Source organism: Scyliorhinus torazame, chromosome 17 (genome assembly GCF_047496885.1).
Source record: "Scyliorhinus torazame isolate Kashiwa2021f chromosome 17, sScyTor2.1, whole genome shotgun sequence".
Taxonomy (NCBI): Eukaryota; Metazoa; Chordata; class Chondrichthyes; order Carcharhiniformes; family Scyliorhinidae; genus Scyliorhinus; species Scyliorhinus torazame.
In genome coordinates, this window is record NC_092723.1 from 155,740,523 (window position 1) to 155,765,052 (window position 24,530).

General features: G+C 45.9%; 1 protein-coding gene and 1 long non-coding RNA gene across 2 annotated transcripts in view; one reads left to right on the forward strand and one right to left on the reverse strand.

Moving 5' to 3' along the window:
• The window catches only part of LOC140394278 (uncharacterized), a 31,464-nt gene extending 11,075 nt beyond the window's left edge, over positions 1 to 20,389 (reverse strand). The window contains exon 1 of the long non-coding RNA XR_011935845.1: positions 19,970 to 20,389. This is a non-coding gene — a long non-coding RNA (uncharacterized lncRNA). The remainder of the gene's footprint in view (positions 1 to 19,969) is intronic.
• A 2,463-nt stretch (positions 20,390 to 22,852) lies between these two features.
• Positions 22,853 to 24,530, forward strand: part of cluap1 (clusterin associated protein 1) — a 32,497-nt gene continuing 30,819 nt past the window's right edge. The window contains exon 1 of the mRNA XM_072481355.1: positions 22,853 to 22,931. The gene's annotated coding sequence lies outside the window, so the exon portion shown is untranslated. The remainder of the gene's footprint in view (positions 22,932 to 24,530) is intronic.

Genomic DNA, 24,530 nt, shown 5'->3' on the forward strand with positions numbered 1-24,530 from the left:
GTTGCAGTGTAGTCTCGTATACACTTCAAAACCCAGTAGAAATTTAAGTTACACTTCTCGGATGCAAAATAAAAATCTTTAATTGTGTCTATTGATTATAATTGAGAGACTGAAATCTTCTTGTGGTTACAAAGCAAATGTTCTCAATAAAGCCCTTGCCAGCAAAAGAGTTTAAGAGATATAATTGGCTTAATGGTTTACAAACAGATTTAACTTTCAAAATACAGTAATGGTTCTTTGCTCAAAGCAAAGCAGCTTGTGCAGACTTTAAGAATTTGAGTGGAAATATGAAAATACAAAATAAGGATAGTGAATAGTTAGGTAAAAGGTATGGAGTAGCCTGGATGGAAAATGGCTGCCCGGACCTCTATCTTTAAGGAAAATGTTATCAGTCTGACTCCATCTGTCCCTACCCCTGTAATGTGCTGATTGACTTGGATGAGTCTCAAATGCATTTGGTTGGATGGTTTGTAGCCATGTAAAATGGCTGACTCCCAATTAGAATGGCCAGACCCCGATTTAAAATGGCGAACGGAAGAGGCTGATGGGAAAATCAGCCAACAGGACTCAAACAGGCAGCTGCAGGTAAAGCAGTGTATTCGCCTCTGGGGGAAGCCAGACTGAATCGATACCTGCAGCCATCAACATAACAACACCCCAGTGTCCAGTCACTTGGAACCAGGTACAAGGTCCGCCCCGAGAGGCGGGAAGCCCCTGGGGACTATAAGAATAGGGGCCAAGTTTAAATCGACCCTTCTTCTCCTCTCCGCACCCTTCGAGACCCTTCTGCAAGAGAACGTAAGTTTTACTCCAACGATCACTACCAGATAGACACTCCTGACTATCGACCCGTACCAACTTTGAATCTCGCAGGCTCAGAACCCATTTGAAAGGCCATTCGTTTCCCTGACCTGGTGGGCCAATTCCAAAGTTAAGTATTGGCCTGCTAGTTGTAGGAAGTAGCTTAGAGGTAGAATTAATGTATAAGTATTAATTGCTGTATATAATAAATGAGCGTTGATTTAACTCTTACTAAGCAGTGTGTTGGATTATTAATCATTACTCGGACATGAACCACGTGGCGGTATTAGAAAGATACCTGGCGACTCAAGAGCAAAGTTGACAGAATTAGAGCAAATAAACTAAGGCTAAAATGAGCAACAGGTTAGTTGTCAATCATTAATATGCAACATAGCTATGAATATGTTGCATTTTTAAATGTTTGTGTGTGTTGGAATGTGATTTACACTTTTAATCAGATCTGTTTTCGGCTGACTGCTATATTTATTCACATTTTGAACAATGGCAGATTCATTTTATTCATGTTAACTTATTGTGACCTTCATTGAATTGTTTCATTTGCTTCTAGTTAGACTGTAGATGTTTCAAATCCATGCTTTCATTATTGCAAGCTGTGTGTTTCTGTAATCTAAGGTTATGCTTGAGGTTTTATGATGAAATCCATTTTAAAATGAATATCAAACTGGGCTTTAATGTTTACATCAAAATGGCTAAAGCAATGACCCTTTGACCTAACAGAAATAGCTGGTTCCCTTCAATGATTTATCTCAGCCTTTTCCTGAACCCCACAGCATCATGGGTGCCAGTCTTCAGAATTTGATTCACTCCATGTGACAACAAGAAATGACCAACAGCATGGATACTGCAAAGGTTATGGGCTGTGACAGCATCCTGGCTGTTGAACTGAAGACTTGTGCTTTAGAACCAGCTGTGCGTTTTGCCAAGCCATTCCAATACAGCTACACCCCAGGCATTATCCAACAACATGGAAAAATTCCTCAGATATGCCCTGTTCACAAAAAGTAGGCAAATCCAATCAGATCAATGACTGCCTCAGCAGTCCCCTCTCAATCATCAACAGTGCTATAAAGCAACCCATAATCAACAACAACCTGCTCACCAATGCTCAGTTTGCACCACTCAGTTCCAAGCCTTATTACAACTTTGGTTGAAACATTGTCAAAAAGTGTTGAATTCCAGATTTGAAGTGAGTGACTGTCCTCGACATCAAGGAACTATTTGACTGAGCATGGCATCAAGGAGCCCTCGTAACATTGAAGTCAATGGAAAGCTGGGAGAATATCCTCCACTGGCTAGAGTCACACAAGCACAAAACAAGATGGCTGTGGTTGTTGGAGGTCAATCATCTCATCCTCAGAACATCGCTGTAGGGCATCCTAAGGGTAGTGTCCTTAATGCAGCCATGTCCTGGTGCTGGTTTAGCTCAGTGGGCTGGACAGCTGGTTTGTGATGCAGAACAAGGCCAGCAGCGTGGGTTCAATTCCCATACCAGCTGAGAATTCTGAATTCTCCCTCTATGTACCCGAACAGGCGTCGGAATGTGGTGACTAGGGGCTTTTCACAGTAACTTCATTGCAGTGCTAATGTACGTCTACTTGTGACAATAAAAAAAATATTATTATACAGCTGCTTCCTCAGTGACTTTCCCCTCATCACAAGGTCAGAAAGGCCGATAATAGTAGATGACTGAAAAGTATTCTGTACCATTTGTAACTCCTCAAATACTAAAGTACTCTATGTCCTCATGCGGCAAGACCAGAACAATATTCAGGCTTGGGCTGATAAATGGCTAGTGACATTTTCCATGTTTGTCTTCTCAAATAGCTGCTGTGATGTCATTGTGTGAGAGGAGCTGGACTGTGGCTCTAATTTTTACTTCCGTTTTGAGCTGGAAGCTATTTGTGGTTCTGAGTTTTACTTTTGGTTTAGACAGTTGGAAGCTGTATTCAGACAAAAGAAGGCTTCTCAGGTCTCTCTGCACATTAGAAAGGTGTCTCCAGATCACTTGATAACGTCAAAGTAATAACTGTGTTCTGGAAGGAATTCAAACCTACTGTTTTTGAGTAAAAGGGTTTTGGTCTGGTTTATGGGTGTTGTTACTTGAGTGAAACAGTAAAGGAAAGTTATTAAGGGTTAAATCTAGAGTACTGTAGCTGTGTGGGGTATTTATGTTTGTAGTTGATAAAATGCTTACTGTGTGTCTTTATAAAATGTTCACTGAATTTGTAGAATAAACTTTTGTCATGTGAGAGTACCTTTAAGAAATGGATGTTTAAGCAATGTATCTTTAAGAAATGGAGCTGATCATATTACTGAAGTGATGTCAGAGGGTGGGGGGAGCTGAGCTCACTTCTGCTTTTGGTTTCAGTTTGAGGAGGTAGCTGGGAGTGTCTGTGTGTTTTCCTGAGAGCTGCAGGAAGAAACACAGAGCTAGTCTGTTGATGTCTGAAATCCAAAGACTATAGATATATTGAATGTAACCTGATGTGTTCTTATTTGTGACGGTTTGAAGTCTTAGGATGTTTGAAGGAACAGTTTGAAGGATTATTTAGTGTTGTAGTCTTTTGGGGTTATCTTTGAAGTAATGGGTGTTAAGATATTCAATGTTTGTTTTTAAAAGGTTAACTTGAGTTCATAGAATAAACATTGTTTTGTTTTAAAAACCATTTGTCCATAATTGCTGTATCACGCCTGGAGAGTACGCTGTCTGCTTCCCACACCACAATCTATTAAAAGTTGTGGGTCGGTTGAACTCCATGAAACACTTTGGGGTTCTGTAAACCCGGACTCATATCAATTGGGGGCTCGTTCGGGATAAAAGTCTATCTATTGGATTGGCTTAGTGAACTTAAAGACAGTGAGGGGTGAGCATTTTGTGGTTGCTTTTCAGGTGTGGTATTTTAGTTTAAGTGGGGAGTGTGCTGTGAACAATGGCTCTTTCAGAGGCTCAGAAGGTTTTGGGGGTGGAGACGGTCACACGCAGTACCTTATGGACAGAGACTAAAAGCAGACTGTTAGATTTGGCAAAAACATTCCAGTTAACATCACCTGACAAAATGCGAAAAGATGAGGTAATTATGGCGGTGGTTAACCATTTAAAGTTGCCTGAGGTACAGTTTGATTCATTGGAAATGGCAAAAATTCAGTTGTAAATTAAACAAATGGAACATGAGAAATAATTAAAGCAGCTTGAATACGAAAGAGGTAGAGAGGAAAAAGAGAGAGAGAGGAAAAAGAAAAGGAGAGAGAAGAAATGAGAAAAGAAAGAATAGCCTGAGCAGAACAAAAAGAAAGAGAAAGGGAGATACAGATCAGGGAAAAAGATAAAGAGAGAGAGTTTGAACTTCAGAAAATGGCCATGAAACATGAGTCAGTTAAAATTGGCAGATGTAAAGGGAAACGTACAGTTGGATGATAGTGATGAGGATAGTGAGAAAGAGCATCAAAGTCGAAGGCTTGGTGGGAATCTATTTAAATATGTCCAAGCAGTGCCAAGGTTTGACGAGAAGGAGGTAGAAGCCTTTTTCATTTCATTTGAGAAGGTAGCTAAACAAATGAAATGGACACAGGGCATGTGGGTATTACTGATTCAAACAAAGCTGGTAGGTAGAGCTAGTGAATTGTTTGCATCACTACCGGAGGAGGTATCTGGGACGTATGAGGAGGTGAAAAAATCCATCTTAGGTGCATATGAACTAGTGCCTGAAGCCTACAGACAAAGGTTTAGAAATTTAAGGAAAGAATTTGGTCAAACATACATGGAGTTTGAAAGGCTCAAACCGAGTAATTTTGATAGGTGGATAAGGCCTTTGAAATTAGACAAAACGTATGAAGGTCTCAGGGAAATTATAATTTTGGAGGAGTTTAAAAATTCAATTCCTGATGTAGTGAGAACTCATATGGAAGAGCAGAGGGTTAAAACTGCGAGATTAGCAGCAGAAATGGCAGATGATTATGAATTAGTTCATAAATCAAGGCTTGGTTTCCGACATCAGATTCAGCCTGTGAGGGATAGAAACTGGAGACATGAGAAATACTCAAGTGGTAAAGGTAAAGGTGATCTGATGGGAGATAATAAGGAGAGTGTACCTCAGGTTAAAAAAGAAATCCAGGAGGGTGGAAAAGAAATGAAAAGTTTCAAATGTTTTCACTGTAATAAACTAGGCCATGTAAAGTCACAGTGCTGGTGGTTGAAGAAAAGCACTGGGAAGGCTGATGTGGTAAAACAGGATAAGACAGTGGGGTTTGTTAAAATGGTGAAGGAAAGCCCATGTGAAGCGAAGGAGGTGCAAAAGATTGTACAGCCTGTTCAAGAAGTAATTGATAAGAAGGTGCCAAATGTCTTTAAAGAATTTACTTGTGTGGGTAAAGTTTACTCATGTGTATCAGGAGGAGTAGGTAAAGAAGTCACAATTTTAAGAGATAACAGGAGCTAGTCAATCTTTAAGAGATGAGGAGTTATGTAGTTTGGGAAGAATGTTGCCAGAAAAGGTGGTAATATGTGGAATTCCAGGTGAGAGGAGTAGTGTTCCATTATATCAGGTTAGGTTGGAAAGTCCAGTGAAGAGTGGTGAAGTGGTAGTAGGAGTAATAGAGAAACTATCTTGTCCAGGAATGCAGTTTATCTCAGGTAATGATATAGCTGGATTGCAGGTGGGAGTGATGCCTACCGTGGTTGATAAGCCATTGGAAAATCAGGAAACTGAAGTATTGAAGGACAAATATCCTGGGAGTTTTCCATATTTTGTAGTAACAAGGTCACAAAGTCACAGGTTAAGACAAGAGGAGAAATCAAAGAGGAAAGATGAAGTTGAAGTGCAATTATCAGAAACGAGTTTTGATCAGATGGTTGAAAAAGAACAAGAACAGGTGGAGGATGAGGCGGATATTTTTAGTTCAGGAAAATTGGTGGAGTTACAACAGAAAGATGTAGAAATAAAACAGATATATCAGAAAGCATATACGGAAGAGGAATCTGAGAGTATGCCAGAGTGTTATTACCGTAAAAGTGATGTCTTGATGAGAAAATGGAGACCTGTACATATGCAAGCAGATGAAAAGTGGGCAGAAGTTCATCAAGTAGTATTGCCAGCAGGGTATAGAAAGGAGGTGTTGCGGACTTCCGGGTGCGGCGATGACCAGCTGAGTCGCACGTTTCGGCAGCTCCCTGTGAAACGGACTTTTGGGCTCTTGATAGGAGCCCCAACGGCAATTTTGACGGCTAAAAACACTGTGCGGTAAACCAGAAGGGAATCCCCCCTGGATACGGATGGAAAAAGGAGGAGAAAGTGGCCAGATTGCAGTGGATCTTTTAGAACAGCGGCAAGGAAGGCAAGCAAAAACCAAGATGGCGTCGGAAGGTGGCAGTTTAACATGGGGCCCTGAACAACAAGAGTTCTTGAAATGCTGTGTGGAAGAGATCAAAAAGGAAATGAAGAAAGAGCTGTTGGCCCCGATACTACAGGCGATCGAAGGGCTAAAGGAGGAACAAAAGACCCAGGAGCGGGAGCTTCGGGTCGTGAAGGCAAAGGCAGCCGAGAATGAGGACGACATACAGGGCCTGGTGGTGAAGACGGAGACGCAGGAGGCACATCAGAAACGATGTGTGGAAAGGTTGGAGGCACTGGAAAACAACGCAAGGAGGAACAACCTGAGGATTCTTGGTCTTCCTGAAGGTGTGGAGGGAGCGGACGTCGGGGCATATGTGAGCACGATGCTGCACTCGTTAATGGGAGCGGAGGCCCCGGCGGGTCCGTTGGAGGTGGAGGGAGCATACCGAGTGATGGCGCGAGGACCGAGAGCAGGAGAAATTCCCAGAGCCATAGTGGTGAGATTCCTCCGTTTTAAGGATAGAGAAATGGTCCTTAGATGGGCGAAGAAAACTCGGAGCAGTAAATGGGAGAACGCGGTGATCCGCGTTTATCAAGACTGGAGTGCGGAGGTGGCGAGAAGGAGGGCGAGCTTTAATCGGGCCAAGGCGGTGCTTCATAAAAAGAAGATAAAATTTGGAATGCTGCAACCGGCAAGACTGTGGGTCACATATCGAGGGAGGCACCACTACTTTGAGACGGCGGATGAAGCGTGGACTTTTATTGTGGAAGAAAAACTGGAATGAGCGGGTTATTAAAAAGAACGTTCGAACAAAGTGGTGGGGCGAATGTGGGGGGCAAAGAGGGGTTTTATGTACTAATCCTGCGATGTGGTAACTTTTCTCTCTCCCACAGGTGGTGATGGAGGGAGGAGGGGAGGTGGAGGAGATGGGGCGTTGGCCATTGGGGGCGGGGCCAATGGAGAAGCGCGGGCTTGGTTCCCGTGCTATGATAATCATGGCGGGAAGAGAGAAGCAGGAAGGAGGGGGCGTCGCACGGTGGGGGGAATTACTGGGTTGCTGCTGCTGGGGAGAGGGGGGAGCTGGTATGGGAGAGGATGGGCGGGGGGGCACCGCCTGGGGGAGATACTGCTGCGTGGGAACCGGGTGAGGAGCTGGAAAAAGGTGATGGCTAATCGACAAGGGGGGGGGGGTAGGAAGCCCCCCAACTCGGCTGATCACGTGGAACGTGAGAGGACTGAACGGGACGATAAAGAGGGCACGGGTACTCGCACACCTTAAGAAACTTAAGGCAGATGTGGTTATGTTACAGGAAACGCACCTGAAACTGATAGACCAGGTTAGGCTACGCAAAGGATGGGTGGGGCAGGTGTTCCATTCGGGGCTAGATGCGAAAAACAGGGGGGTGGCTATATTAGTGGGGAAGCGGGTAATGTTCGAGGCAAAGACTATAGTGGCGGATAACGGGGGCAGATACGTGATGGTGAGTGGCAAACTACAGGGGGAGACGGTGGTTTTGGTAAACGTATATGCCCCGAACTGGGATGATGCCAATTTTATGAGGCGGATGCTAGGACGCATTCCGGACCTAGAGATGGGAAAGCTGATAATGGGGGGAGATTTTAATACGGTGTTGGAACCAGGGCTGGATAGGTCGAAGTCCAGGACTGGAAGGAGGCCGGCAGCAGCCAAGGTACTTAAAGATTTTATGGAGCAGATGGGAGGTGTAGACCCGTGGAGATTTAGCAGACCTAGGAGTAAGGAGTTCTCGTTTTTCTCCTATGTCCATAAAGTCTACTCGCGAATAGACTTTTTTGTGCTGGGTAGGGCATTGATCCCGAAGGTGAGGGGAACGGAGTATACGGCTATAGCCATTTCGGATCACGCTCCACACTGGGTGGACTTGGAGATAGGGGAGGAAACAGGAGGGTGCCCACCCTGGAGAATGGACATGGGACTAATGGCAGATGAGGGGGTGTGTCTAAGGGTGAGGGGGTGCATTGAAAAGTACTTGGAACTCAATGATAATGGGGAGGTCCAGGTGGGAGTGGTCTGGGAGGCATTGAAGGCGGTGGTTAGAGGGGAGCTGATATCAATAAGGGCACATAAAGGGAAGCAGGAGAGTAAGGAACGGGAGCGGTTGCTGCAATAACTTTTGAGGGTGGACAGACAATATGCGGAAGCACCGGAGGAGGGACTGTACAGGGAAAGGCAAAGGCTACATGTAGAATTTGACTTGCTGGCTACAGGCACTGCAGAGGCACAATGGAGGAAGGCACAGGGTGTACAGTACGAATATGGGGAGAAGGCGAGCAGGTTGCTGGCACACCAATTGAGGAAAAGGGGAGCAGCGAGGGAAATAGGGGGAGTGAGGGATGAGGAAGGAGAGATGGAGCGGGGAGCGGAGAGAGTGAATGGAGTGTTCAAGACATTTTATAAAAAATTATATGAAGCTCAACCCCCGGATGGGAGGGAGAGAATGATGGGCTTCTTGGATCGGCTGAAATTTCCCAAGGTGGAAGAGCAGGAAAGGGTGGGACTGGGAGCACAGATCGAGGTAGAAGAAGTGGTGAAAGGAATTAGGAGCATGCAGGCGGGAAAGGCCCCGGGACCGGATGGATTCCCAGTCGAATTCTATAGAAAATATGTGGACTTGCTCGCCCCGGTACTGACGAGGACCTTTAATGAGGCAAAGGAAAGGGGACAACTGCCCCCGACTATGTCTGAAGCAACGATATCGCTTCTCTTAAAGAAGGAAAAGGACCCGCTACAATGCGGGTCCTATAGACCTATTTCCCTCCTAAATGTAGATGCCAAGGTCCTGGCCAAGGTAATGGCAATGAGAATAGAGGAATGTGTCCCGGGGGTGGTCCACGAGGACCAAACTGGGTTTGTGAAGGGGAGACAGCTGAACACGAATATACGGAGGTTGTTAGGGGTAATGATGATGGCCCCACCAGAGGGAGAAACGGAGATAGTAGTGGCGATGGATGCTGAGAAAGCATTTGATAGAGTGGAGTGGGATTATTTGTGGGAGGTGTTGAGGAGATTTGGTTTTGGAGAGGGGTATGTTAGATGGGTGCAGCTGTTGTATAGGGCCCCAGTGGCGAGCGTGGTCACGAATGGACGGGGATCTGCATATTTTCGGCTCCATAGAGGGACAAGGCAGGGATGCTCTCTGTCCCCATTATTGTTTGCACTGGCGATTGAGCCCCAGGCGATAGCGTTGAGGGGTTCCAAGAAGTGGAGGGGAGTACTTAGGGGAGGAGAAGAACACCGGGTATCTTTGTATGCGGACGATTTGCTACTATACGTGGCGGACCCGGCGGAGGGGATGCCAGAAATAATGCGGATACTTGGGGAGTTTGGGGATTTTTCAGGGTATAAATTGAACATGGGGAAAAGTGAGTTGTTTGTGGTGCATCCAGGGGAGCAGAGTAGAGAAATAGAGGACCTACCGTTGAGGAAGGTAACAAGGGACTTTCGTTACCTGGGGATCCAGATAGCTAAGAATTGGGGCACATTGCATAGGTTAAATTTAACGCGGTTGGTGGAACAGATGGAGGAGGATTTCAAGAGATGGGATATGGTATCCCTGTCAATGGCAGGGAGGGTGCAGGCGGTTAAGATGGTGGTCCTCCCGAGATTCCTCTTTGTGTTTCAGTGCCTCCCGGTGGTGATCACGAAGGCTTTTTTTAAAAGGATTGAAAAGAGCATCATGGGTTTTGTGTGGGCCGGGAAGACCCCGAGAGTGAGGAAGGGATTCTTACAGCGTAGCAGGGATAGGGGGGGCTGGCACTACCGAGCCTAAGTGAGTATTATTGGGCCGCTAATATTTCAATGGTGAGTAAGTGGATGGGAGAGGAGGAGGGAGCGGCGTGGAAGAGATTAGAGAGGGCGTCCTGTAGGGGGACTAGCCTACAGGCTATGGTGACAGCCCCATTGCCGTTCTCACCGAGGAACTACACCACAAGCCCGGTGGTGGTGGCTACACTGAAGATTTGGGGACAATGGAGACGGCATAGGGGAAAGACTGGAGCCTTGGGGGGGTCCCCGATAAGAAACAATCATAGGTTTGCCCCGGGGGGAATGGATGGGGGATATGGAATGTGGCAAAGAGCAGGAATAATGCAACTGAAAGATCTGTTTGTGGATGGGAAGTTTGCGAGTCTGGGAGCGCTGACCGAGAAATATGGGTTGCCCCAAGGGAATGCATTCAGGTATATGCAACTGAGGGCTTTTGCGAGGCAACAGGTGAGGGAATTCCCGCAGCTCCCGACACAAGAGGTGCAGGACAGAGTGATCTCAAAGACATGGGTGGGGGATGGTAAGGTGTCAGATATATATAGGGAAATGAGGGACGAAGGGGAGACTATGGTAGATGAACTAAAAGGGAAATGGGAAGAAGAGCTGGGGGAGGAGATCGAGGAGGGGCTGTGGGCAGATGCCCTAAGCAGGGTAAACTCGTCGTCCTCGTGTGCCAGGCTAAGCCTGATTCAGTTTAAGGTATTACACAGGGCACATATGACTGGAGATCGGCTCAGTAAATTTTTTGGAGTGGAGGATAGGTGTGCGAGGTGCTCGAGAAGCCCAGCGAATCATACCCATATGTTTTGGTCATGCCCGGCACTACAGGGGTTTTGGATGGGGGTGACAAAGGTGCTTTCAAAAGTAGTAGGAGTCCGGGTCGAACCAAGCTGGGGGTTGGCTATATTTGGGGTTGCACAAGAGCCGGGAGTGCAGGAGGCGAGAGAGGCCGATGTTTTGGCCTTTGCGTCCCTAGTAGCCCGGCGCAGGATATTGCTAATGTGGAAAGAAGCCAAGCCCCCGGGGGTGGAGACCTGGATAAATGACATGGCGGGGTTTATAAAGCTAGAGCGGATTAAGTTCGTCCTGAGGGGGTCGGCTCAAGGGTTCACCTGGCGGTGGCAACCGTTCGTCGAATACCTCGCAGAAAGATAGACGGAATGGGAAAAAGAAGGCAGCAGCAGCAGCCCAGGATCGGGGGGGGGGGGGGGGCCTGGACTACATAAAGATGTAGTTAAACTTTGTCAATCATGTCATACATGTCAAGTGATAGGGAAACCTCAAGCAGTGATGAAACCAGCGCCCTTAATACACATTCCAACATTTGAGGAACCTTTTACATGGGTCCTAATTGATTGTGTAGGACCGCTTCCTAAAACAAAAAGTGGGAATCAATATCTTTTGACTATAATGGATGTGTCTACTAGGTTTCCAGAGGCCATTCCAGTACATAATATTACAGCTAAAAAGATTGTGGAGGAGTTACTGAAATTCTTTACTAGAAATGGACTACCCACAGAAATTCAATCGGATCAAGCATCAAATTCTACCTCAAAGATATTCAAAAGTTATGGATAGCTTTGGAATGAAACAATTTAAATCAACTGCGTACCATCCAGAGCCGCAGGGAGAGTTAGAAAGGTGGCATCAGACATTAAAGACAATACAAGGGGGCATAACTATAAGGTTCAGGGTGGGAGATATAGGAGGGATGTCCGAGGTAGGTTCTTTACTCAGAGGGTGGTTAGGGTGTGGAATGGACTGCCTACTATGATAGTGGAGTCGGACACTTTAGGAACTTTCAAGCGGTTATTGGATAGGCACATGGAGCACATCAGAATGACAGGGAGTGGGATAGCTTGATCGTGGTTTCAGACAAAGCTCGGCACAACATTAAGGGCCGAAGGGCCTGTTCTGTGCTGTACTGTTCTGTGTTCTATGTTCTATGTTGAGGGCTTATTATCAAGATTATCCAGAGGATTGGGATAAAGGAATTCCATTCGTACTGTTTGCAATTAGGGATGCACCTAATGAGTCAACCAAATTTAGTCCTTTTGAACTAATTTTTGGTCATGAGGTAAAAGGACCACTTAAATTGATTTAAGAAAAATTGGTGGGTGAGAAATCGGAAGTTACACTATTGGATTACGTGTCACATTTTAGGGAACGATTAAGTAGAGCAGGTGAATTGGCTAGACAACATTTGAACATTGCACAAAAGGTGATGAAACGGGTAGCGGACAAGAAATCTAAAGTTCGTAGTTTTGCCAGTGGGGATAAAGTTTTAGTGTTGTTACCAGTGGTAGGTGAACCTTTAAAAGCTAGGTTTTGTGGACCGTATCAGATTGAAAGGAAATTAAGTGAGGTGAATTATGTGGTAAAAACACCAGATAGAAGGAAGAATCACCGAGTGTGTCATGTGAATATTCTTAAAAGGTACTTTGAAAGGGAAGGAGAGAAAAAGGAGGTTTTAATGATTCTAACTCAAAGTGACAAACCAAATCCAGATGACTGTGAATTTGACATACCTCAAATTAAATTGGAAAATGAGGATGTTCTTAAAATTGGGATAAATTGTTGAGTTATCTTCCAGAGGAAAAACGAACCGACCTGAAAGAGTTATTGATATCACATGGGCAAGTTTGTGGAGATAAATTGGGAAGTAATAAAATTGCTATACATGATGTAGATGTGGGAAATGCTGTTCCAATCAAACAATATCGATATCGACTTAATCCTTTAAAATTGGCGCAGGTTAACAAAGGGATTGAGAGTATGCTTAAAAATGGCATAATTGAAGTGGGTTGCAGCCAATGGAGCTCACCCATAGTGATGGTACCAAAACCAGTCGGTACCCAACGGTTGTGTGTGGACTATAGAAAGGTGAATGCAGTTACAAGAACGGACTCTTATCCTATCCCACGTTTGGAGGATTGCATTGAGAAAGTGGGACAATCCGCTTTTATTTCCAATTTGGATTTACTTAAAGATTACTGGCAGGTACCTTTATCCGAAAGGGCGAAGGAGATTTCAGCTTTTGTGACTCCAGATGGTATATACCAATTCAAAGTTATGCCATTTGGCATGAAAAACGCCCCAGCCACATTTCAACGGTTAACTAATACAGTTGTTTCAGGATTACCCAATTGTGCGGTATTTATCGACGATCTGGTAGTTTTCAGCCAGACATGGAAAGTCCATTTAAAACATCTGATGGAGTTATTCGATCGACTTCAGGAGGCGGGTTTGGTGGTAAACCTAGCCAAATGTGAATTTGGAAAAGCCCAAATCACTTTCCTTGAGGAGTTTCTGATACCCTCAAGATGAAGGGAAATAATGCGATTTTGTGGCATGAGTGGATTTGATCGAACATTTGTGCAAGAGTTTTGTAGCATGATTGCTCCACTGATGGACTTGCTGAAGAAACGTATTTTAAAATTTCAATGGACAGCGGAGTTTCAACATGCATTTGACAGCCTGTAAGCTTTGGTAACCGATACTCCTGTATTGAAGAATTGCAAGGGACTCTGTGATCAGATTGAACTGAAGTAGCTAACTTTAAAGAGAAATGCCGAGGCGTAGAGGAATGGATGGATCGTGCAGAGACTTTCTTGTCCAAAGAGACTATCAATCGGGAAGGATTTCCGTTGGAGGAAGAAGAACGAAAAAAAAAAAGGACTATATTATTATACCTGTTTGCGTGTGTTGTTTTTTTTGAACCGGTAAAGTGTTTTTACTGTGTGCATTTCTTAATTGATGGTGCAAAGGTGAAAAAATGAAACCACCTTGAAGTTGATGGGTTTTATTTTCTTGGGGGGCGGTGTCATGTGAGACTACCTTTAAGAAATGGATGTTTAAGCAATGTACCTTTAAGAAATGAGATTACTGAAGTGATGTCAGAGGGTGGGGGGAGCTGAGCTCACTTCTGCTTTTGGTTTCAGTTTGAGGAGGCAGCTGGGAGTGTCTGTGTGTTTTCCTGAGAGCTGCAGGAAGAAACACAGAGCTGGTCTGTTGATGTCTGAAATCCAAAGACTATAGATATATTGAATGTAACCTGATGTGTTCTTATTTGTGACGGTTTGAAGTCTTAGGATGTTTGAAGGAACAGTTTGAAGGATTATTTAGTGTTGTAGTCTTTTGGGGTTATCTTTGAAGTAATGGGTGTTAAGATATTCAATGTTTGTTTTTAAAAGGTTAACTTGAGTTCATAGAACAAACATTGTTTTGTTTTAAAAACCATTTGTCCATAATTGCTGTATCACATCTGGAGAGTACGCCGTGTGCTTCCCACACCACAATCTATTAAAAGTTGTGGGTCGGTTGAACTCCATGAAACACTTTGGGGTTCTGTAAACCTGGACACATAACACTTTGTTTTGATTTAAAGTGCTTAAGGCCATCTGTTGAATACAACCTGGAAAGTAGTGTTATGGGCCAGGGTTTAGAGAACCCCAAAGTGCGTCATGGAGTTCACCTGACCCACAACTTTTAATAGATTGTGGTATGGGGGAGCACACGGCCACTCTACAGGAGTGGTACAGCAGAAATCAGAAAGTATTTTTTTAAGCAAAACAATGTTTATTCTATGAACTCAAGCTAACCTTTTTAAAACATACAGTGAACAACTTAGCACCCATTAATTCAAATACAACCCCCAAAGAATACAACACTAAGTAATCCTTAATAAATTCCCAAACAACATCCAGAAGACAAAAGAAACACCTTTTAACAGAAGCACATTAGGTTTACATTCACTACTGAGAACATTTATAATTCTGAATTCACCAAATGATCAAGAGATAGTCTTTTCATGGCAGAGAAAACAACAATACAGCTGCTTTGTCTGACTTCAGCTGCCCACACTGAAAAACGAAACCAAAAAGACAGACACACCCAAGCTTTTCTCAAAGTGAAACTGAAAAGCATAACCAGAGCTCAGCTCCACCCACACTCTGACATCACTGCAGGAACATGAGCAGCCAAACATTTCTTAAAGTGACATTCCCATGACAGTAGGCCCTTGTGCTCCTCATAACCAAAATCTATAAACAGTTGTAGGTCAGGTGAACTCCATGATATACTTTGGGGTTCTCTAAACACTGGCCCATAACACATTCATGTCTCTCAAGCCAGGGCAATGATTATTTCCTACAAGGGAATCTCACCATTTCCCCTTTATATTTATAAAAATAAATTTAGAGTACCCAATTCTTTGTTTTCCAATTAATGGGCAATTTAGCGTGGCCAATCCACCTACTCTGCACAACTTTGGGTTGTGGGGATGAAACCCACGCAAACACGGGGAGAATGTGCTAACTCCACATGGACAGTCACCCAGAGCTGGGATCGAACCTGGGACCTCGGTATCGTGAGGCAGCAATGCCAACCACTGCGCCACCGTGCTGTCCCTTTCCCTTATATTAAGTGACATTACCTTGCTAAATCACCAACGATTAAGATCCGGGCGATCACTATTTTATTTTATTAAGTAAATTTAGAGTGCCTAATTATGTTTTTTCCAATGAAGGGACAATTTAGCACGGCCAATCCATCTAACCTGCACATCTTTGGGTTGTGGGGGTGAAACCCACGCAGACACGGGGAGAATGTGCAAATTCCACACAGACAGTGACCCGGGGCTTGGATTGAACCCGGGTCCATCATTCCCAGAGGGCTGGTATGTCAAGCACCTTCCTGTCTCTTGATAAGGAGAAGGCGTTGAACAGGGTGGATCACGAATATTTATTCGGGACTATGCAAGTATTCGGGTTCGGGAGTGGATCCGACTTCTGTACACTGCCGCAGAGTGTCTTGTTAAGGTTAACGGGTCCCTGACGAGCCCCTTCGCTTTGAGAGAGGAATGCGTCAGGGCTGTCCTCTGTCTGGCCAACTTTATTCTATTTGCGTGGAGCCTTTCCTACGCCTCCTGCGGAGGAGGCTGTCAGGAATTTCAGCTTACGCTGATGGTGTGCTCCTCATGTTCACTGACCCTGCTGACCTGCGGAGGATGCGAGAGTGCCAGGCTGTTCCGACGCATCCTCTGCCAAGATCAACTGGGACAAATGTTCCGGACTCCTGGTCGGTCCGTGGCAGACAGACCCCCTCGCAGAAGAGCTCAGGCCTTTCACCTGGAGCAGGACCAGCCTCCTCTATTTGGGAGTCCACCTTTGCCCAGCTGAGGAATCCTGGCTGGCTAACTGGCAAGAGCTGGAGACCAAGGTTGCCGCTCGCTTGAGACGCTGGACAGGACTGCCCCGAGTGCTGTCTTACAGGGGTTGAGTTCTTGTCATAAACCAGCTGATAGCCTCCATGTTGTGGTACCGGCTGGTCACTTTGACCCCTCCCCCTGACTTTGTCAAAAAGATCCAGAGAATGCGTGTAGAGTTCTTCTGGGACAAGAGACTGCACTGGGTCGCTGCTGAGGTTCTGAGTCTCCTGCTTAGGGAGGGTGGCCAGGCGCTGGTGTGCCTTCGCACCCAGGTGGCAACCTTCCGCCTTCAGACCCTGCAACGATACCTTTACATTGAGCCCCCTCCACAATGGTTTGCCCTGGCGACGCATTTCTTCTGCCAGGTGCACGGCCTGAATTAACGTGTAGCGTCTGTTCATAGACCTGCAGGGTCTTTGTTACCCTCTGCAGGCGCTGCCCATCTTTTACCAGGACCTGCTAAAGTCTGAAACATGGTCACCTCGCACCGCAGCTCCCCCCCATCAGGAATGGTGGCTGTCGTCAGGGAGGCGCTGCTCAGGAATCCGCACCTCCACCAATACCATTTTGAGTGGCTGGCGGAGGAGCGAGCTGTGGCTGCTGGGGTGACCAGGATCCGGGATGTGCTGGGTGGCGGAGGAGTGGGCTGGATGACACCCCACAAGTTAGCAAAACGTGCGGCGGTGGACGTCCGGCTCGCGGCCAGTGCCATCAGAGACCTCAAAACGGTCGTGCTCAGACCCGATGGCACTCATGGTTTGGAGGACGCACAGGTGTGTGGTGGTATCCCGTCTGGGCGAACCCCTGTCCGGACGGAATTCCACATTGGTCCCAGGCCCTGAAACCTCCCTCTGGGGCTGGTGCCCCACAATCCTAGCCGCCTCGCGGAAATACGCTCCGTGCCTCTTCGCGCTGCGCGGAGGGATTTCCCGTACAGACTGCTGCTGCACACCCTTCACCTCCTTGCCCTCGCCTTCGTCCAGACAAGCAATGGCGTGCCTTATTGCCATCCGGCGGCGGAGGTCCCCACTGGAGGTCCCTCTATGGAGGAGTCCTCCCCCTCAATCTTGGGGACTTTGGGTGGAGGGTGTTGCATGCAACAGTGCTGTACAATCACCGATTGCACCGGTTCACGGACTCCCAAGAAGCCTGCCATTTTTGAGGCCTTGTGGAGTCCGTGGACCATGTCTATGTTACATGTTTCAGGCTGCACTCCCTTTTTAGTTTTCTAACCAATCTTTTACTGGAGTTTTGTTTGCACTTCAACCCCATGCTCCTAATCTATGGGCACCCGGTGCAGAGAGGGGCGGGGAAGGCGGAGGACCTCCCTGTGAACCTGCTCCTGGGCCTGGCAAAGCGCACCATTTATAGGTCCAGGCAGCGAGCAACTGAGGGGGTCGTCCAGCCAGACTGTCTGCCCCTCTTCCACGGCTGCATTCGCGGCCGGGTGTCCCTGGAAAGGGAGCATGCAGTGTCCACGGGCACCATCGAGGCTTCCGTGCCCGGTGGGCACCGCAGGGGTTGGGGTGCTTTATTGACCACTTTAACTGCACTCTTATTTGATGTTTTTAAGTTTCCGTTGATCTTTGTTATGTTCGGGCGGTGCCCCTAACAGAAGCTGCCCTTTTTTGCTTTGTCCCTCAGTTTGTTTTCCTTCCTTCTGTTTTGTTGGTGGACCTCAAAAGAGTGGCCAATCCATCTAACCTGCACATCTTTGGGTTGTGGGGGTGAAACCTACGCAGACATGGGGAGAATGGGCAAACTCCACATGGACACTGACCTGGGGCCGGGATCGAACCCGGGTCCTCGGTGCCAGAGGCAGTAGTGCTAACTACTGCGCCACCATGCCACCCTGCGGGTGATCACTATTGACCAGAAACTTAACTGGACCAGTCACATAAATATAGTGGCTACAGGAGCAAATCAGAATCTGGTTGTTTTGTGGCAAGTGTAGCCATGTAAAATGGCTGACTCCCAATTAGAATGGTCAAATCCCGATTTAAAATGGCGAACGAAAGAGGCTGATGGGAAAATCGGCCAACAGGACTCAAACGGACAGCTGCAGGTAAAACAGTGTATTCGCCTCTGGGGAAGTCAGTCCAGACCGATACGTGCAGCCATCAACATCACAACAACCCAGCCATCTGCATTTTAATCAGCCATCCCTGGGAACAATTGCTACAAATTAGCAACATAAAGCCGACCCAGACCTTTCGGCGCCAGCAGGGGCTGACACAAAGAAAGGTAAACGATCACCCCCCGATCAAGGAATCGCTCCAGCATTGGAGAATTTCGAACCAAGTGATTGGGACCAAGTCCAATCACTTGGAACCAGGTACAAGGTCCGCCCCGAGAGGCGGGAAGCCACTGGGGACTATAAGAATAGGGGCCAAGTTCAACTCGCCCCTTCTCTTCCTGCTCGCAACCTTCGAGACCCTTCTACAAGAAACTGTAAGTTTTACTCCAGCGATCGCTACCAGATAGGCGCTCCTGACTATCGACTTGTACCAGCTTTTGAATCCCGCAGGCTCAGAACCAATTCGAAAGACCATTCGTTTCCCTGACCTGGTGGGCCATTTCCAAAAGTTAAGTATTGGCCTTTAGTGGTAGGTAGTAGTCTAGAAGTAGGATTATTGTATAAGTATTAATTGCTGTATATAATAAATGAGCGTTGTTTTAACTCTTACTAAGCGGTGTGTTGCATTATTAATCATTACTTGGACTTGAACCACGTGGCGGTATCAGAAAGATACCTGGCGACTCATGAGCAAAGGTGACAGAATAAGAATAAGTAAACTAAGGCTAAAACGAGCAACACAAGTAATACAGTTAATTCCCCAAGGTCTTTCCACAATCCACAAACCTCAAGTCAGGAGCGTAATGGAATCCTCTTCACTTCTCTGGATGAATGCAATTGCAACCACATTCAGGAAGTTTGACACCATCTGGGGCAAAGCAGCTCGCTTGATCAGAATCCCATTCATCACCTTCAACATTCACTCTCTCCACCATTGGCAGCTCGTTAGATGCAAGATGCATTGCAGCAACTCGCCAAGGTTCCTTCAATAGTACCCTCCTTACATTCAACCACTTAGAAGGACAGGGCAGCAGACATATAGTATTGTCAGTACCTGCAAGCTCCCCTTGAATTCAGACAACATATTTGGAACGATAATGATATTCCTTTACTGCCGCTGGGTCAAAATCCTGGAACTCCCTGCAAAACAGCATGGTGGGTGTATCTACACTGTCATAAGATACACCAGTATATCATGGTGCAGATACACACACACTGATGGACACACAGCGGGACCAATCAACACACACAACACCGCAGTCAGTTAGAGCACACGTACTATAAAGACAGGGGGCATCAGAGTTCCCGCACATTTGAGCTGCAGCCTCCTAGTAGGACAAAGTTTACAGCTTGCAGCACAGACCTTCACCATGTGCTGAGTGCATAGACTGGTTAGGACAAGGCATAGGTCTTTAGTTCAATCTAATATCGTGTTAACCCACAGTGAAAGTATGTTCAACAGTTGCTGACTTAATAAAATAATGTTGCACTATTTTAAGTGTTGGTGGCCTGTATGAGTTCCACAGATCCAGAGCACCCAACACATCATACACCACACCACTTTGGACTGGTTGAAGAAGATGACTCATCATCACCTTCTTAAGGGCAATTAGGCACATATCCGAAGTACTTTGGGGGAGGAGCAGTACATAGGGGGAGGGGTGTTGTCATCAGTATGTAGGGGGCAGCACATCAGTACCTATAGGGAGGGAAATATGCACCATACCTCTACGGCTTTCAATCTTCTCATCAGCAAATGGAGACACAAGGCCAAAGGTACAACTCCAATAAACCCAATGAAGAACAAACATTCCTGGGCTTCGGCCACATTTTCAAAGCACACTTTGTTCAGAGGGTATGGCAGGCAGTATTGAGGTTTAGGTTTCAAGCTAATGCCCAATAAATCCTTGAGAAAAAGTTCCATCCTAAATCCGTATGAATGCAAATGGCTGCCAACGAGGGACAATAAACTAAACAGGTTAGACATGTATAAAAGATTTGCTGTGACATGTTCAGGAGAAGGAGTCAAGTCAACTTATCTGAGGAGCCTTTGTTCACACTTGTTTGGTTGCTCGGTAGAGATGACATTACATCACAAAGCAGCATTTTGTTTACCATAATTGCATTGACATCACGGTGGAGATACTTCCCCTGATAAAGGGATTGTCCTATGAAGAGAGTTTGAGTGGACCTGGCTTATATTCCCTTCAGTTTGAAAGAATGAGGTGATATAATAGAAATACATAAAATTCTTCAGGGGTTTGACAGTGTAGATGCTGAAAAAATGTTTTGCCTGGCTACAACTAGGGCTGGTTTTGCTCAGTGGGCTAAACAGCTGGTTTGTGATGCAGAACAAGGCCAGCAGCGCGGGTTCAATTCCCGTACCAGCTGAGAATTCTGAATTCTCCCTCTGTGTACCCGAACAGGCGCCGGAATGTGGCGACTAGGGGCTTTTCACAGTAACTTCATACTTGTGACAATAACAGGTTATTATTATTCGAATCTAGGGGCGAGATTCTCCGACCCCCCCGCCGGGTCGGAGAATTGCCAGGGGCTGCCGTGAATCCCGCCCCCGCCGGTTGCCGAATTCTCCAGCACCAGAGATTTGGCGGGGGCGGGAATCGTGCCGGTTGGCGGCCCCCCCCCCCCCGCGATTCTCCGGCCCGGATGGGCCGAAGTCCCACTGCTAGAATGCCTGTCCCGCCGGCATGGATTAAACCACCTCTCTTACTGGCGGGACAAGGCGGCGCGGGCGGGCTCCGGGGTCCTGGGGGGGGGGGGCGCGGGGCGATCTGGCCCCGGGGGGTGCCCCCACAGTGGCCTGGTCCGCGATCGGGGCCCACCGATCCGCGGGCGGGCCTGTGCCGTGGGGGCACTCTTTTCTTTCCGCCTTCACCACGGTCTCCACCATGGCGGAGGTGGAAGAGACTCCCTCCACAGCGCATGCTGACTTGAGGTTTGTGAGCGGCCGCTAACGCTCCCGTGCATGCGCCGCCCGGCAATGTAATTTCTGCGCCAGCTGGCGGGGCACCAAAGGCCTTTTCCGCCAGCTGGCGGGGGCGGAGATCAGTCCGGCGCGGGCTCGGCCCCCCAAGATGCGGAGGATTCCGCACCTTTGGGGCGGCGCGATGCCGGACTGATTTGCACCGTTTTAGGCGCCGGTCAGCGGACATCGTGCCGATACCGGAGAATTTCGCCCTAGATCTCGGTCTCAGAATAAGGAGCTGGTCATTTAGGACCTAGTAATTGTGAATCTTTGGAATTCTCAATCCAAGAGAGCTGTGGTTGCTCATTTGTTGAATAGGTTTAGAATAGAGGTAGGTAGACCTTTGGGTACTGAGGGATATGGGGAGCATGTACGTTGTTCACTGTGACTTACCCATCTCATGTGACCTCTGATGTCATCATATGTCATACATGTATAAAAAGATTTTGGCAGTAGCCATTCTACATACCACATGGAATATGGTTTCAGAAGTGTATAGCTGAGGGCAGCACGGTGGTGCAGTGGTTAGCACTGCTAACTCACTCGCCAAGGTCCCAGGTTTGATCCTGGCTCTGGGTCACTGTCCGTGTGGAGTTTGCACCTTCTCCCCGTGGGTTTCACCTCCATAACCCAAAGATGTGCAGGGTAGGTGGATTGGCCACGCAAAATTGCCCCTTAAATGGAAAAAATGAATTGGGCACAAATTTATATTCAAAAAAAGATTGGTTTAAGTTCAGATCTGGAAATGTTGGTTGAGGAACATGAACTTTTAAGATATCACGTCTGTTTCTTCTAATCAATCCACCTTCTGCAGTTTTGATTACATCGGATCTTGCCTAATAACCATAGCAGTGTCAGACCATCCTCAATCAGGACATCTGATTCTTACAACATCATCTGCTACAAGAGGTTTTAGCGGTTTTGCATGTCTGTCGTAGTAACTTTATTGTTTTTCAAGTTGTTGGTGAATTTTCTTCAAAACACCTAGTTGGTCTGGATCATCAACATGAATTTTCGGTAATGTTGTTCTAATTTCACGATTGTACAACATTTGTGCTGGAGATAAGCCCGAATTCAACGGAGAGGCTCTATAGGATAATAAAGCCAAGTAGAAATCCGATTGAGAATCTCTTGCTTTACTCAACAATTGCTTCTCACCATGTACACCTTTTTCCACTCTTCCATTTGATTGAGGAAAATGAGGACTTGAAGTAATGTGATTGAAGTTATATGTTCTCGAAAATTCCATCCACTCCCAGCTTGCAAAGCACGGACCATTATCTGACATAACAGTTTGCAGAATGCCGTGTCTTGCAAAAAATTCTTTACATGCTTTGATCACAGCTGTAGAGGTGAGATCAGGTAGTCACATTACTTCCAGAAAGTTGGAATAATAATCAATTACAAGAACATAGTCTTTTCCATTTGAATGAAATAAGTCTACACCTACTTTCATCCGTGGTGACGTAGTAATGTCATGTTGTTGTAACGGTTCTTTGCATTGAGATGGTTGATGTCTCTGACATGTTGAACACAACATAATCATTTCTGCAATGTCTTTGTTTATACCCGGCCAGTACACAGCTTGCCTAGCTCTTCATTTGCATTTCCCGATGCCGAGATGTCCTTAATGAAGTTTGCTGACCTGAGATTTTCTGGAATGACAATTCTATCATTTCTCAACAGTATGCCATCTAATACAGTAAGTTCAGTTTGAATACTTTGATACTGAGGACAGTGTCCTTTTGGCCACCCATGCTGTAGATGAGCAATCACTCTACGCAATGTTACATCCTTCTGTGTTTCTTCATGGATCTGCTTCAGCTTCTGATCTGATGCAGGAAGTGTTTCATATATGACTGTAAGTGAGCTTCTACATCATTGATTGATTCCGACGGTAGATTGTCTGTGTTGACATATCTCGAAAGTGTACCTGCAATTACTAGATTTTTACCAGGAGTATAGATTAAAGTGAAATCATATCTCCTTAACTTCATCATCATTCTCTCTAATCTAGGAGTCATATCATTGAGATTTTTATCAATGACATTTACAAGAGGTCGATGGTCAGTTTCAACTGTGAATTTAGGTAGACCATATACATAATGATGAAACTTAGATATGCCAGTTGAGTCCTAAGCATTCTTTTTCTATTTGCGCATATCTGCACTCTGTGACTGTCATGGCTCTCGATGCATTTGCAATGGGTATCCAATTGGCCTGGTTGTCTTGCTGGAGTAAGACTGCGCCTATGCCATGTTGACTTGCTACTGTCGAGATTTTTGTGGGCTTAGTTGGATCGAAAAAATTTAAGCTTGGAGCTTGTATTAATTGTTCTTTGAGGTCCAGCCATTCTGCATTACGACGTGGAGTCCACTCAAATTCAGCGTTTTTCTTAATCAAGTTACGTAGCGCAACAGTTCTTGAAGATAAGTTGGAGATGAATTTCCTGAGGAAATTTACAAAACCAAAAAACCGTAGTACAGCTTTCTTGTCTTTTGGTTGCTGCATTTTCTTGATGGCTTCTATCTTTTCTTCATCCGGTCTGATACCTTTGGCTGTGATGTTATCACCGAGAAATTTTAACGATGAGGTAGCAAATATGCATTTTGACTGGTTTAATTTTAAACCATACTGATGTATGCATTTGAAAACTTTCCTCAGCCTAGCAATATGCTCTTCCTCAGTGGTAGACCATATAATGATGTCGTCCACATAGACTTGAACGCCAGCTATATTTTCGGTCATTTGCTCCATAATTCGGTGAAAAATCTCTGAAGCAAAGATGATCCCAAAGGACATTCTATTAAAGCAGTACCTTCCAAAAGACATGTTGAATGTACAGAGGAGCTTGCTGGAGTCGCCAAATTGCATCTGCCGAAAACCTTGTGATGCGTCCAACTTTGTGAAAATTCGCGCATTCGACATTTCAGAAGGAGTTTTTTCTCTTTTGGGAATAAGATAAAGTTCCCTACATATGTTTTTATTAAGATCTTTGGGATCCATGCAAATTCTTATATCTCCTGACCTTTTTTTTACACAAACCAAGGAGATGACCCAATCAGTCGGTTGTGTGACCTTGGATATGATACTTTGACATTGCAATCTAAGTAGTTCAGCTTTCAATCTCTCTTGTAGAGTTGCTGAAACTCTTCTGGGCGGATGGATGACAGGCTTCGCATCCTTTTTTAGCAGAATTTTATACTGATATGGCAATGTGCCCTTACCATGAAAAACATCAGGGTATTCACTGATTAACTGTTGAATATCACCTTCTATTCTTGATGTCTCATTTGTACGC